Below are 15129 nucleotides of genomic sequence, written 5' to 3'. Positions count from 1 at the left end.
CCAATCTGTAGGTTACCAATTTGTCATATTGACTAAGTCCTTTGTCTTACAGAAATTTTCCAGTTATATGGGATTCCATTTATCAATTCTTGATCTTAGAGACTGATCCATTGGAGTTCTGTTTAGCATATTTCGCCTACTTCATTAAGCAATCTATCCTATGAAGCTACAAGTTAAAATATTTAATATTTTTATAGGAAAATATTTTGTGGTCAATTTATCTGTTACATTTTCTATTATTGTATTTAATTTCAGTGGCATCATTATGTATACATTATCATTAAATTGACCTAGATTTCAGTGTGTAACACATCTAAAGTTATTTAATAATATACTGCATGCATTTCTGAATACTGTACATAAAAGACTAGAGAAAAGTCGATTCTTCTAATGTAAATTTTGAGGCAATAAAATAATGGTGGCAGATCACTCAGATGTACTTGCTGCCATTCCTGACCATATGAGTTCCATCTTCCTGACCCATGTAAGAAAAGGATAGAACTAAACTCAGTAATTAGTCTTCTGGATGCTACCCATCATCATCAGCATGAGTATATGTTCACATGCACAACACAGAGAAGATAAGTACGTGAATAGGGAAAAAATGTATGACTTATAAACATATTGTTGCCAAATGTAAAGGTTTTAAAGAAATTTTATTGCATAGTAAATTATGAATGTTGAACACTGCATTTTTGAATTTTAATATGCAAAGGGGGATCTAATTCAAAGATCGTAAATCATCCTTTATTTAGAGTAAAGGGGAATTTGAAATGTTTGACTGAAGTTTATAAATACAATTTTACATATGAATAATTTCTGAAATAGCATGATAGTGTCTAACAATTGGATGAAATTTATGGGAATATAAATGTCCTATAGATACTCTGAACAGAAATACTTTGAAAAAGATACACTTTGAATAACATATAATTAAAATAACTACATTTAAATTGCTATAAACATATAAAGTATTTTGTACTTCATAAACAGTGTGAGAATATAATTCATGTCACAGGTTCATTTTATAATAACTGGAGTGCAGTGTAAGTTGGTCAAATTAAAATTTGATGATTCCATATGAATAGTTTATATAGGTAAATAATTTATTATTTTAAAACCCTTGGTTAGCGACTAATATTTCACAATGATTCTCTCAACCAATAGACACTTCATAAGTGTGAAATATTGCCATAAAATAAGTGGGTTATCTTTTTTGTTTGTTTGTGTACATTGTTTTTAACCATCATCTCTGAAATTGTTATGTTAATTATGATTGCAAAATATTAATAAACGTGAATACTTTATATAATAAGTTTAATGGTCTGGACACGTAGCTCAGAGATAGAGTGCCTGCCTACATTTGTGAAGCTCTGGGTTCTATCTATGTCATTCACCAAAAATATGACAAATGCAATCTGATTGCTCTATTTTACATTTTTTGATATTGTAGCTTGCAAAATAAATAAGCCCCGATATCACTGAAAGTGGGCTCTCTATAAAAGTATACATGCATATAGACTCATATTATTTATCCCTTTAAAGTAGCACAATCATTTGTTACTTAGTAGCCCCTTATTTAATTCTGGTTTTGTTACTTCCCACATAGTTATCCTGGGTAGACATGCAATATGCTAAGCTTCCATGTCCTGTGCTTCCCTCCAGAATTGGTTTTGTGATTAATAACATGTTATTTTATGTCATTTAAAAGTCACCCTACACTCAATTTAGTAATAGTCAGACTATTTTTTATTCTTGAATTATCAGCTAACGCTTGCTTGGATAGAGAACCTAGGGAAAATTAGAAAACAGAAAAATACTTCCCTAGTTACCCATTTCTGTCAAGGACTCCTCTGCAATCACCTTCACTCTTATGAAGGCTGCCACTTTGTTTCTACTCCCAGCATCAGGATCCTCATCCATTTTACTGAGACTTCTAATACTTTATCAGCACCAAACAGGCAGTTTCTTCTTAATGTACATGTTAAAAACAGCTTGGTATAACTATTCACAAGAATTTCAAAGGATAATATTGGTTCTAACAATTCTGGGGTGGGGAGGGGCAATCATCACATAGAGGTGTGGTTTTTGTAGTTGATGTTCTTGTTGTTGTTTGTTTGATCTGTTTATTGTTATCTAGAATTATCTCAGAATTCTGATTGCATTCTTGATATATCAAAATGCTTATATCTATATTAAGTTTATATATAAGCATTTTTTTCATATAATCACAGGTTATACTTTTTAGATTTTATTGGATCTGATTGTGGTAAATCTGATTCACACCATGTGGCAAGCATTGAAAGTTTTTTTTTTTTTTTTTACCATAATCATTTTGATAATGCTAACATATCCACTTATTTTTTCAATGGTTACCACTGGTGCAAAAGTTTTTTTTTAAAAAAAATAGTTTCTATTGTGACATTTATGGTTATTTTTAGAGGGCTATTCTGAGTTATTATTTATTTATTTATTTATTTATTTATTTATTTATTTATTTATTTGAAAAAATAAACCTAATTAGATAAACAATATAATTTTAAGTACGTCCTAATGAATTTTGTTCTAATGATTTTAGTCCTTTATGCACAATTACTTTATATAAGGTAAAATAATGTTGCATGATTCTAATGTTTAATGAAGTAAAAGAACATTTGCAACCCAACTTCACAACAAAGACTCTAAAAGCTACAAGGGCTTGATTAGATATCTTGAAAACTCAAAAAAAAAAAAAAAAAAAAAAAAAAGACAGACAGGAAGAAAGAAAGAATGAAAAGAAAAAGAAAAAAAAGAAAAGGAAAGAAAAAAGAAAAACACAGGTGTTCACTCAGACTACTATATCTAACAAAAGGGTGAAAACAAAATATTTCAAGATAAATTCAAATTCAAGCAATATCTATCCACAATTCAAAACAACAACAAAACAAAAATATTTCACAGAAAAGGGATAACTACTTCCAAATAAATTCAGAAAATAAGTAATTCCATACAAGAAAAAAATCAAGGGAACACACACACACACACACACACACACACACACACCTTAACACCCTAATACTACCAACACCAAAATATCAGGAAATAACAATCACTGTTCTTAAATGTCTTTCAGCATCAGTAGATTCAATTCGCAAATAAAAAGACATAGGCTAGATGAATGTGTGGTAAAATATGATCCAATCTTCTGGTGTATACAGTAAACAAACCTCAGATATAAAGATCAACATTACATCAGCATAAAGGGCTGAAAAGCAGTTTTCCCAGCAAATGGACCCTATTCTTATGTCTAGACTTTCAATCAAAATTATTCAGAAGATACAAGTAAGAACACATTATATATTCATCAAAGGTAAAATCTACCAGAATGATATCTCAATTCTGAACATTTATGCCCCAAACACATCGACATCTTTGATAAAATCCAACACCCCTTCATATTAAAGGTATTACATAAATCAGGAATACATACCTGATTTATTGCATAAATCAGAAATACATACCTGGTTTATTACATAAATCAGAAATACATACCTAAACATAATCAAAGCAATAAACAGCAAACCAATAGCCAATATCAAAGTAAATATAGAGAAACATAAAGTATTTCCATTAAAATATGGAACAAGACAAGGCTGCCCCCCCCCCATCTATTTAATATAGTGCTTGAAGTTCTAGCTTGAGGAATAACACAACTAAAGGAGATTAAGGGGATGCGAATTGGAAATGAAAAAAAATCAAAGTATCAATATTTGCAGATGTTATAGTAGTATACATAGGTGACCCAAAAAATTCTACCAAAGAACTCCCATAGCTGGTAATCACCTAGAGCAATGTATCTGAATATAAAATTAGGTTAAAAACATTAGTAACTCTCTTTTATGGAAATGATAAATGAGCCGGGAAAGGAATTAGGAGAAACAACTGGTTTAAATATCTTGGAATGTCTAAGAGATAGTACATGCAGACAAAACTTTGGAGTAAGGGAACACTTCTCCATCACAGATATATTGCAAGCTTGTAAACCTACTTAGAAAATCAATTTAGTATTTTCTCAGAAAACTAAATAATTCTACCTAAAAATTAAGCTATATCACTCCTGCACATATATCCAAAAGATTCCCCAATATTCCACAAAGGCACACACTCAATTATCTTCATAGCAGCTTCATTTGTGATAGTTACAAACTGGAAACCACCTAGATGTCTCTCAACTGATGAATGGGTAAAGAAAATGTGGTAAATCTACATAATAGAAAATTGTTTAGCTGTTAAAATGAAAGATAGCATGTATTTTGCAGACAAATGGATGGAGCTTTAGACTATCATCCAGAGTGAAGTAACCCGGTCCCAAAAGGATATGCACTTATCAGTATTCATTAGCTATAAAATGCAATGTGTGTTACACTCCACACACTCAAACAAGCTAAAAACCCTGGAGAGGAAGCTTGAATCTAACTTAAACATGAGAATAAAATAGTCATAAAAAAGAATATGGAGGGAACTGGGAGGGAGGGAGCCAGAGGTGAAGGGGATTGGAAAATTCAGAATCAGATGTGGGAAAGGACAGTAGAGACATCTAGATGAACATAAGAATGAAGAAAACTGCAACTGACAGAGGTGGGGAGGTGGCAGGAATCTCCAGGATGTAACAGAAACTTGGTGTAGGAAAGGCACCCCAAAATCAATGGGGATGACATTAACTGTAACTGAGTACACTGAGGATATGGAACCTGAAGTGGCCACCTCTGGTAGCCAGGCAGGAACTCCAGTAGAGCCATTGAGACAACAACCTACCCACAAAGCTTTCAACCCAACATTTATTTAGTCTACAAGAAACACAGGCCTGCAGGATGAAGAAGAGACTGAAGGAATGGACAACTAATAACTGGCCCAACTTGAGACTCTTCCCATGGGTAAGTACCCATATCTAATTCTATTGATAACAACTTGTTAGGCTTATAGACAGGAGCAGATGGTCCTCTGAGAGCCTCTACCCAGAAGCTGTCTCAGCCAAATATAGACATACACAGTCAAACTGTGGATAGACCTGGGAGGAACTTATTGAAGAATAGGAGGAAGGATTGTAGCCCCAAAGATGATAGGAACTCCAAAGGAAGAAAATGCAGTCAACCAATCTGGACCCTTGGGATTCTCAGAGTCTGAAGTACCAACCAAAGAAAATAGATGGACTGGACCTGGGCCTCACCAACATATATAGTAGATGAGCAGCTTGCTCTTCACATGAGTCCTGAACAACTTGAACAGAGGCTATTCCAAAAGCTGTTGCCTGTATGCAGGGTATGTTCTTCTAGCTGGGCTTCCTTGTCCAGCCTCTGTGAAAGAAGAAAAGACTAGACTCTCAGAGACTTGAAGTGCTTAGGTGGTCTGATAAAAAGAAGGGGCCTTACCAGTTCAAAGGAGAAGAGGTAATTTGGGAAGGACTGTTACAGGGTAATCTAGTGGGGGCAGTAGACTGGATGTAAAGTGAATATGTAAAAAAAATTACATATTAACATTTTAAAAAGTTAAACACCCCAGAGAAGCTCCAACATACAACAAAGACACAGGTACCACAATGTTCAAAGTTCATAGCAGCCCTATTTATAATAGCCAGAAGCTGGAAAGAGCCCAGATGTTCTTCAGTAGATGAATGGATACAAAAATTGTGGTACATTTACACAATGAAGTACTACTCAGCTATCAGAAACAATGACTTAACCAAATTCTTAAGAAAATGGATGCATCTAGAGAATATCATCCTGAGTGAGATAACCCAGTCACAAAAGAACAGAAATAATATGCAGTCACTGATAACTGGATACTAATCCCAGAAACCTCTGAACACCCCAGAAACAACTCACAGACTATATTAAGTTCAAGAAAACAAAAGAAAATGAGAAACCATTATGCTTAATCTTTATACACCAAGAAAACTTTGACTAATTCCAGGTTACATCTTGTTTTACATGTACTTTATGCTCACTGTAACTAGTAAGATCTTAATGCACACTATAAAACTTAAAAAAAGCAAGTACTGACAAAAATGTATTCATATACTTTTATGCATAATGCTTAAAATCTGTACATTTATCTTTTTTAAACTAAAGTCATTCAATTAAAAAAAAAGTTAAACAAATCCTGAAAATCCAATAAAATGTCAATATTGTAAAATGTTTGTAATAAAACCTTTTTTGACTAATCATGGCCCATTTTGAATCAATGTTTACTTCTTGCTTCTCAAACACTAGTTCTATTAGGGATGTAAATTGCTCACTCTCCCTAAACTCATACTGTGCTTATAACACACTTCATTTCATCCTGATCGTTCCAGAAGCCATCAGGGGATATGTACTTTTTTAAAATGTATTTTATGACAGCAGTAAACCTTCAGTAGTAAAGCTAAGTGTTTTCAGTTTTTAATTAGGTTTTTCTACATCATCGGAATTGGATTTTTTTAAAAGATAATATTCTACTAGCAATGTACATTAAAATGATATCTCATATTATGACACATCTTTTCATAGCTTTTCTGTCTTACTGTCATGAAGCATTTATTTTATTCCAAAGTATAAATACATTGTGGTCATATTTACAGAAGAACATAAATCACATTTTATTTGATGTTCAGATATTTTGAAATATTTTGGAATCTGAATCTCAGGTCTGCACCAGGTGTGCAAGGTGAGTCAGAGTCAAGATGGCTGTGCTCTCTAAGGAGTATGGATTTGTGCTTCCCACTGGTGCTACCAGCTTTGAGATGGTGCTCCACCTGGCCATCAATATGGGCAAAGTCGGAAAGAAGTACAAGGTAGAGTACCCTGTCATGTACAGCACAGATTCTGAGAATGGGCATATGTTAACTGCATTCAGGGCACCAAAAAAAAAAAAAAAAAAAAAAAAAATGCTGGAGCTGTACCCTCCCTTTCTATTTTTCCTAACTGTTGAAGATGTTTATCACCCCTCCCTTCCGTTTTTTCCTAACCATGGGAGGTATTTACCACCTAGGCATAGCTTTTGTCCTCGGCCTGGCCTGGATTATTGGTAGAGTTGGCTACTACACTGGAGACCCTAGCAAACAGTGTCAAGGACCTGTAGGATCTTTTGGTCTCTATGCCTTGATGGGTACAACTGAGTGTTCTGCCTTCCAGTACCTGAGCTGGATTAGGTCTCACCTAATCTGTGGGTCCAGATCATACAACTGAGGAATAAGCCTTTCAACTGGCATCCACCTCAAAGGACTTACCCTTACTTCCTGTTCCACTGTTTTGTTTTGTTTTTTTAATCTAATAAAAACTTATCTGGCATCAGTCTTGTACCAACAACAACAAAAAGTGTTTGTGATCACAAATGAAATGAAATAAGTGTTTGCCAATGTGGGTATATTTTACTGTGAGGCTTTATAAGTGATTCACAACCATTTTTTGACTATCTGTGGCAGTATTCTGCCTACAAATAGCGAATATTTAACCAGCGTTCAAAAACAGTGAACACCAAACAAGATTATGTGCTTTCTACATGTTCACAGAAGCAATTTTCTGTCTACCTCTGTGTTTCCTGCTACTTTTTGAGGTTGTGAACTGTGTTCATTTGTAGGTAAGCTACACAGAGGAGTAAGGGAAGCATGTGATAGTGTGAACAATTAAATAGACTCTTTAGGAGACAATGAATATAAACTCAGTTAAAATTTACACTGTGTGTATTTAAAATGTGCATTCTTAATTAGCATGGCAGCATTTCTCTATTTTTCTTATAAAATGAATTCCAAAGCAAAACAAGGAAACACATAAAAACTACGGCAAGTATTTCTAAATTCCACATGAAACCCAGTGCTATGACTTGAATAATTATCAATTCACATGGCTTGAACTTTAAAAAATATATTCTGCACCTAACCCTTAAGAGACTGGAGGACTCCCCCAGGGAGCTTAGAGGTCTTGTGGGGAGGGGTAGAGTGAGGTGGGGACATCATGTTGGAGACAGGATGGGGGCAGAGAGGAGGTCTGGGATGTGGAAGTCAGAGCGTAGACTGGGAGGGGAATAAAACCTGGAGTGTAATAAATATAAATAAATAAATAAATAAATGAACAAATAAATAAATAAAGTATAAAAAATATAATCTATAGCTTGACTTTTCCAACTGTACACAAAAGCAGGGTTGTGGAGCTTGAAGAACATAATACCATTAGTCCATACATTAAAGTCAGTCTATACTCCCCATACATATTGAAGTGTATCTCTTCCCTCATTCCTGATGTAACCTTTGAAAACTGAAACTTTTCCACACTTATTCTGGAGTAACTACATATTTTACAAATTTTCAGAGAATCCAGTTCCAAGTAGGGAATGTGAATTGAAATAGCAAGCATTTGGTGATTGGGCATTATATACTGAAAGGCTTAAGATTTAATCATGGAGGTCTACCAATGAGTAGGAATTAGTGCAAATATGGATTTCTGTGTCCATTCAGGATTATATAGTTAAGGGTCGTATCTTTAAATACATAACTATGACAGAGGGAAAGGAAAGGAATTGTATTTGCTACAATAGATTCACTGGACATGGCACTGTTTGACCACATCTTATACTACTTGACGAACCAACTACCAGAAGGATTCTATCCTTACCTACATGAAAATACGACCAAGTAAATATACACACTGAGATGAAAAACATGAAATCTATTATTACACAAAGTTAAATACACAAAATAAAAATAAATATACAAAGTCAACAGAATTATTACAGAAATAACAGAATATATGCATCCATATATATATATATATATATATATATATATATATATATTAAATAAAGATAATATGGGATCAAATCAAACTGCAAAATTGGAACTCATTTTCATCAGTAATAGACTTTAGTATAGATCCACTCATAACCATAAAGCCTTCAGAACAGATTATAGCCTTAGCCAAGACTATTATAAAAGCCACAAAAACCCAAAATTTTAAAGCTGAGCTACATTCTTAAATATAGTATTTTACTTCAAATTTTTGAGATTATAAGATAGTTTCATAAATTATTCTTTTCTTTTCCTTCTTCTAAACCCTCCATAAAATTCTATTTCTTATTGTAGAAAATATATAATCTCAATCAGGTGTTTCTACCCTGGTTTTATCATTAAGTTCCCAGATAAAAGACACAGAACTTTTATTTTTATAACAAGCTTTAATCCAGAGCAGACCTGGGTAGATATCTACATGCTATGCTGTCAATGTCTACTTCCCTGACAATATGCCTTATCATGTTTCTTCTGGGCTGGTCTTACACACACTAGGTCTTACACACACTACTCAGTCCTCATGTTCATGTTTTCATTATTCATTTATTCCATGGAGTCTTCTCTTCATCTTCTCTTCTCTTGTTCCTGCCTCAGAACCCATGCTCGGGAAATGAGACTTAGCATACCTTTCTTCTGCCCAGCTATAGGCTGTAGGCATTTTCTTCAACCCATTGATTTAAATTAAGGAGCAAGAGTTCATCACATCACTTGAAGTATGTGAGGATCTTCCAGTCCTTAGGGGCAAGCAGAGCCTGTATTTACCCTTACACTACAGCATCATACCAAACCTGTTATGTTCTTCTTTTATAAATCGCCTCTCCTCCATCTCTTCTTCCTTCCTTCTCTCTCTACTGTCCTTTCTCTTTTCCTCTCCTGCTGTTCCTCCTGTATCGCTTCTTCCATCCCCACCACCATCACCTTTTTCCTCCTTTATTTTTAATCTTCTAGTTCCCCCTACTTTTTCTTCTTCATCCCTCCCTTCTTTTCTTCCATGTTCTCTTTTCTGAGTGTGTTTATACACATATTATATGTGTAGTTGTCATGGGACATTTATGGAAACCAGAGGGCAATTAACTCTATGTGACAATTTTCTCCTTCCTGTGCGTAAATTCTAGGAATCAAAATCAAGCCACCTGACTTACAAAACAAGAACCACTCACTGCTGAGATATCTCATCAATTATCCAGTCTTTCTTAAGCCAATGAAACCCGGTAACATGAACTCATTAGTATTCTGTTTTTGTCTTGCTTGGAATCTTTTGTGAATTCAACCATGCCCCAGTGGCTGACAGTCATAGTCACAATAATGACAAATGCATTTTTGCTGCCTTTAGTCATGAATTTTTTTCCTTCTGACATACAGCTTCTGAAATGAGCAATAATGTTCTCTCCAAAGGTGTTTCCCTGTCTTGAGAATTTATTTTCAGTGTAAAAACATCCCCTGAATTCTTCTGTTTCACCTTCAGAAACTATGAAGAAAATGCTATCTAAGTGTCATTAGAAACATGAGAACAATAACAGAGGCTTTCCAGAAGATTAGGTGGAGTGACATATTTGCAACAGACATACACTGTGCTGTCCTTTCAGAAGAGTATTAAGCTACATTTTTAAGAAAAAACTTATTTCCAGTTTTTATGTAATTGTATTTTTTTCTCTTATGTACGATTTCTTCCAAATGCATGTTTTCATAGAAATTAACTTGCACATATTTTTTCAACTCCATCTTGTAATGAGGGAGTTAAAAGTGTTTCATGTTATTCATTTTTCACAGGAGTATTTATTATCCTGTACATATTACATTATCTACCACAGAAGAAAGCAAAAAAGAAAGAAAAAGAGACAGAGAAGGAGGAATAAATTTGAGAGATAGGTTTAAGGCAAGAAAAAAAGGGGTGGAAGAAGAAACAGAAAGCACAAGCTAACTTTCTCAGCTAAGACCACTCAAAAAGAAAAATCATTTGCATAACAAACAATTCTTGCTTAATGCTAATCACAGTGAATTAATCTACAAAATACCTTCTATCAGTACAGTCTGCACATGAATAAAAGATACATGAATCAGCAGAGCCTATTTAAAATTAAAGGGGAAAGAAATCCAAATTCAGTTCCTTTTGCTCACTCAGTTGAGACACAAAGTGTCACTGACTGCCTTTTGCACACAACCCCTTTTTGCTGCCCTATAGTCAAGTAGTTCACTGCATGTACGCCACCTGTTCTGAACAAAACCAAAAGAAAGATTGTTCCAATAACCTAATTTCAGAATTGCTGGTATTTTTAGTGTGTTGGTTAATGTCTCCTGATATTTTTCAAGTCTAGATTATTAACATCTACTTTGGTTTACAGCTGCATCTGTTATTTGGGTTCTGTTTTTCATTTCTCTGCTGAATTTTGTACACAGTGATTCAAGGGGAACAGGAATACTTTCAGATATCTGCGGATAGTTTTGAGAGTCAACCTGGGTGTGCTCTTTTGCTCTTACATTAGTTTTGAAGCTGCATTTACTTCTCCAAGACTTGGCTCAGGACTTTGGAGTCTTAGTGTAATTTAATTTAAGCTCCCTCCCTTTGTAAAAGGTATCTCTGTTTATCCCTGAGGTTCAAGATGAGTTCTTTTATACTTCTTGTAAACATCTCTGTCCTTTACCAGTTATGTATAATGATTAAAATGAAAATAATAATAATTTCAAGCTGCTAACTATATAATTTATTATTTAGATGAATGAAATATAATGGTAAGAATGAGGCATTGTTTTTTTTAATAATAATAATGAGCACACACTTTTATTAAAAATTGAACAGTTCATATCTGATTGACATTCAGTTCCATGTTTTATAAAGAAAATATAAAATATATATTGATTTGTAGATATGACCATGAACACTCAATAAACATTAACTATTGTTAATAAAATGATCAGAGGTCCTATTAATTCAGTCCTTTAAAAAAAAAAGACACTGAAACTACAGCAACATGCTTCAAAGAGTCTCAGCTTATCCCCAAAATTGTATTACAAAAGAAGAGAAGTGGATTCTTACTTTTACCTGTTTTTTTTTTTTTTCCTCAGATTATTCTACAATTTATTTTCTGGAAATTCTGTAGAGGGGGTCACATATGTTTTATTTTTTATTTTTTTATTTTTTAAAACAACTTTATTTTACAAAACAAAGATAAATGTACAGATTTTAAACATTTTTTGCTTAAAATTATACATTTTTGTCAGTACTGTTTTTTCAGATATTAAAATATTTTTTACATAAAACCATGTGAATATGTTTTTTAGTCAGTACTTGATTTTTTCAAAGGCTTGACAGTATGCATTGAGAACCTAATAGTTACAATGAGCATAAAGTACATGCAAAACAAAATGCAACATGGAAATAGTCAAAGTCTTCTTGTTTTGAAAATATTTTTTTTGTTTTGTTTTCTTTATTTCTTGGACATTTTAATCGTGTGTCATTAGTACAGAACATAGATGCACATTTCAGAAGTGAATAAAGATGAATAAAAATGGGAACATAAATTTTAATTCGACTGGTGACACACAGCATCTCATCAGCCCTGAAGTTCACAATGTTTCATACCTTTATTTTATGGCAAAAAGGAACTCATAATTAACACATTTTCCACTTCTTAATATTCTTAGGTTTACCAATACAGTAATTTTTATCTTAGGTGTAACTGGGCCATCTTCAGAATCCCCTAGGAGTTTTTAAAGTTTTTTATCCACTCTTCATACATTGTGTCCAACACAAACTATTACTGTATTGACATGTTATTCCTTTTAGACACTTTCCATACCTTGACTTCTTTTACCTAGGCACCCCGGAGAAGCTACTTTTTAAATAATGCTTCTCTGTTTATCATTAGTTCACTGTTTCTCTACCCCATTTACATATTACAGTGATGGGTCTGGTATAGATGTACCATTTGGGATTGAAAAGTCTACCGTCTCTTCTTTGTATGTTCTCTTTACTAATTGCATAGTACATGTCGTTCTCTATGCTAAATTCAAAAAGAAGCATTTTATATGAATACTGAAGGTACAGTAATCTGGGCATATCTCTACAAGTCATTAGGAGTCCTTATAATACTAACCCCATTAAGCAGAATACTCCTGTTATATTATTCCTTATGAATAGATGACCCCTCTAGATGCAATTTCTTGGTGCAAATAATCTTGTCCAATATAGTTTGACCTTGTGGAATAGGTCTTAAAAGCAACAATAAAGTTTTTCATTGCTCCGGTAACATTCATGTCATTTTTACAATAGTGTGAATGTTTGATTAGGACATTAAAGTTTACAGGATTTAATGCTGAATAAAAAATGATGATCCCTTTTCTTCTTAGGTAGTATGCTCAGCATTTTCCAACCCAATTGTGGGAAAGGTAGCCAATATGGATGAATTTTCCTCAGACTACTAGCTTGATTTTTCAATGTTCTTTGGTTGAAGTCTTTGGCATCTTTTACAATAGCAACTTACCACCAAGTTCTGGTTAGTAACTAAGAGCGATGTCAATAATCTTTAATGTTTGGTGTGCCAATATACTGAGTAAGACATGCTGAAAAGACAAAGATGGGAGAATCATAATTTTAAGGTCAAATTTAACTTTTCTCTTAATGATCTTGAGAACTTTGGTTAGGAAGAAAAATGCTTTTAAAGAAAAATGTTGTCAGTGTTGGTGAAGACTCTTCCACTCTCACTATTTCTTAGCTTCGAGTAGTTCTTTATGTTGTATTGAGGCCTCCTAGCCTTTCTGCTATTAGGCTACCAGGTCTATTATTGTTGAAATTCAGCAACATTTTAGAGATTGAGAAAGTTTTTATTTAGGTATCAGAAAAAAATATGTATATGTAAGTAGCACCAATTAATAAAAAAGAGGACATGAACTTTAAAGAGATCAAGGACAGGTATATGTGAGTGTGTAGAAGAAAAAAAAATGGAATGACAAAAGCTGTAATCATATCATAATATCTAAAAGTAAAAAAAAATGTAAAAGTATTTGGTAAAGCATATATGTATAAAAAGGAATGTTGGTTCTTAAGATTGTCAATATTAACAATTTATAGGAGATAGAGATAATGTCTATATAAAAGTTATAAAATTTCAAAAAGCTACTATGTAGAATTATGTTGTCAAATACTTTTAAATATTATAGAAAAATTCTTTAGATAAGGCACAAGTTTCTTAAATGTAGAAAATAATAATTACCTGTGCTCTTCAGCAAATATTTCATAAACCAAGCTATATTATTTAATCATAGAGAAAGAAGTCATGAGCAAAATGATTTTTTTTGAGGTATATGTGTCTTTTATATGCTATAGAACACATATAATACAAGCATTATATATAAAGCAGGATCATTACAGTTCAATAATAAAAAAATACAATTCAAATATAGGTACCATTTTGAGCTGGTCATTTACAGACAAAATAGAAAGCCAAAGGTCAATTAATCTAAGAGATACTATTAAGCATCATTCCTCATCACTGAAATGTGGTTTTAAACCATAATGAACTGTATTCTTTATGAGAAGACTGAAGTTTAAAAAATCTGACATAAATATTAATGAGTATGTGATCCATTATAATTCTCATAGTTATTTGAGTGGCATATAAAATATTTTAAAACTGATAAATATTTCATAATCTTTCCAGATTTTTATTGTTAATCTCCTAAGAAATTTTCAATGAGAAATAAAATCAGCACTTTAACTGAGACATTGAAAATGATTACAGTAGTTTTCTATACAATATTTACAGTTTTTAAAGTAATAAAAAGGAAAGGGATAAAGTGATTACTCATGCTTTTCAGTTATCAATGAAATGAGATACTAGCAATGCAGAAATAAAGTAACCTCAGAGTAAACTTTTAGCCTAATCACAGGAATAACACAGTATTATTTAATTCATAAGGACTTCAAGAAAATACATGTGCAATATTTACTGTTTCATATACAGAGAGATTGTTATGTAGACAAGTTTCAGAAAAGGTAAGAGAAAAGTTTCTGGACAGTAGCACTATAGTTTTCTTTAAAAGTGTGGTCACTACTACTTTCTATAGCTCAGTTTTCTCCAACAAAAAAAGTAGAACTATGTGTTTTATTATAAATTCTACTCAATACATTACAAACCTAAATATTATTAAAATATATTGTGGATTATGCAACCCCTTGATGCACCTGGGAACAACCTAAGGATGCATAAAACCAAGTCACCTTGTCATAAAAGGAATAATAGGAGGTCAGGATATCTTCCAATGACATTAAGTAGGAAAAGTCCAGTTGTACTTAAAGTGTAGGAAGATTTTGGATAGTAGTTAGGTTTTGGGCT

At 33.0% G+C, this 15129-nt stretch overlaps 1 pseudogene across 1 annotated transcript; it reads left to right on the top strand.

Annotated features, from left to right (window-relative positions):
• The first annotated feature begins 6697 nt into the window (after positions 1-6697).
• LOC308434920 (glutathione S-transferase 3, mitochondrial-like) lies at positions 6698-7202 on the top strand (annotated as a pseudogene). The gene has a single exon. The product of its transcript is annotated as a glutathione S-transferase 3, mitochondrial-like (transcript).
• The last annotated feature ends 7927 nt before the right edge of the window (positions 7203-15129 follow it).

This window comes from Micromys minutus (assembly GCF_963924665.1).
Source record: "Micromys minutus genome assembly, chromosome: 22".
NCBI classification, from domain to species: domain Eukaryota; kingdom Metazoa; phylum Chordata; class Mammalia; order Rodentia; family Muridae; genus Micromys; species Micromys minutus.
This window is presented reverse-complemented; position numbering and strand designations above follow the sequence as displayed.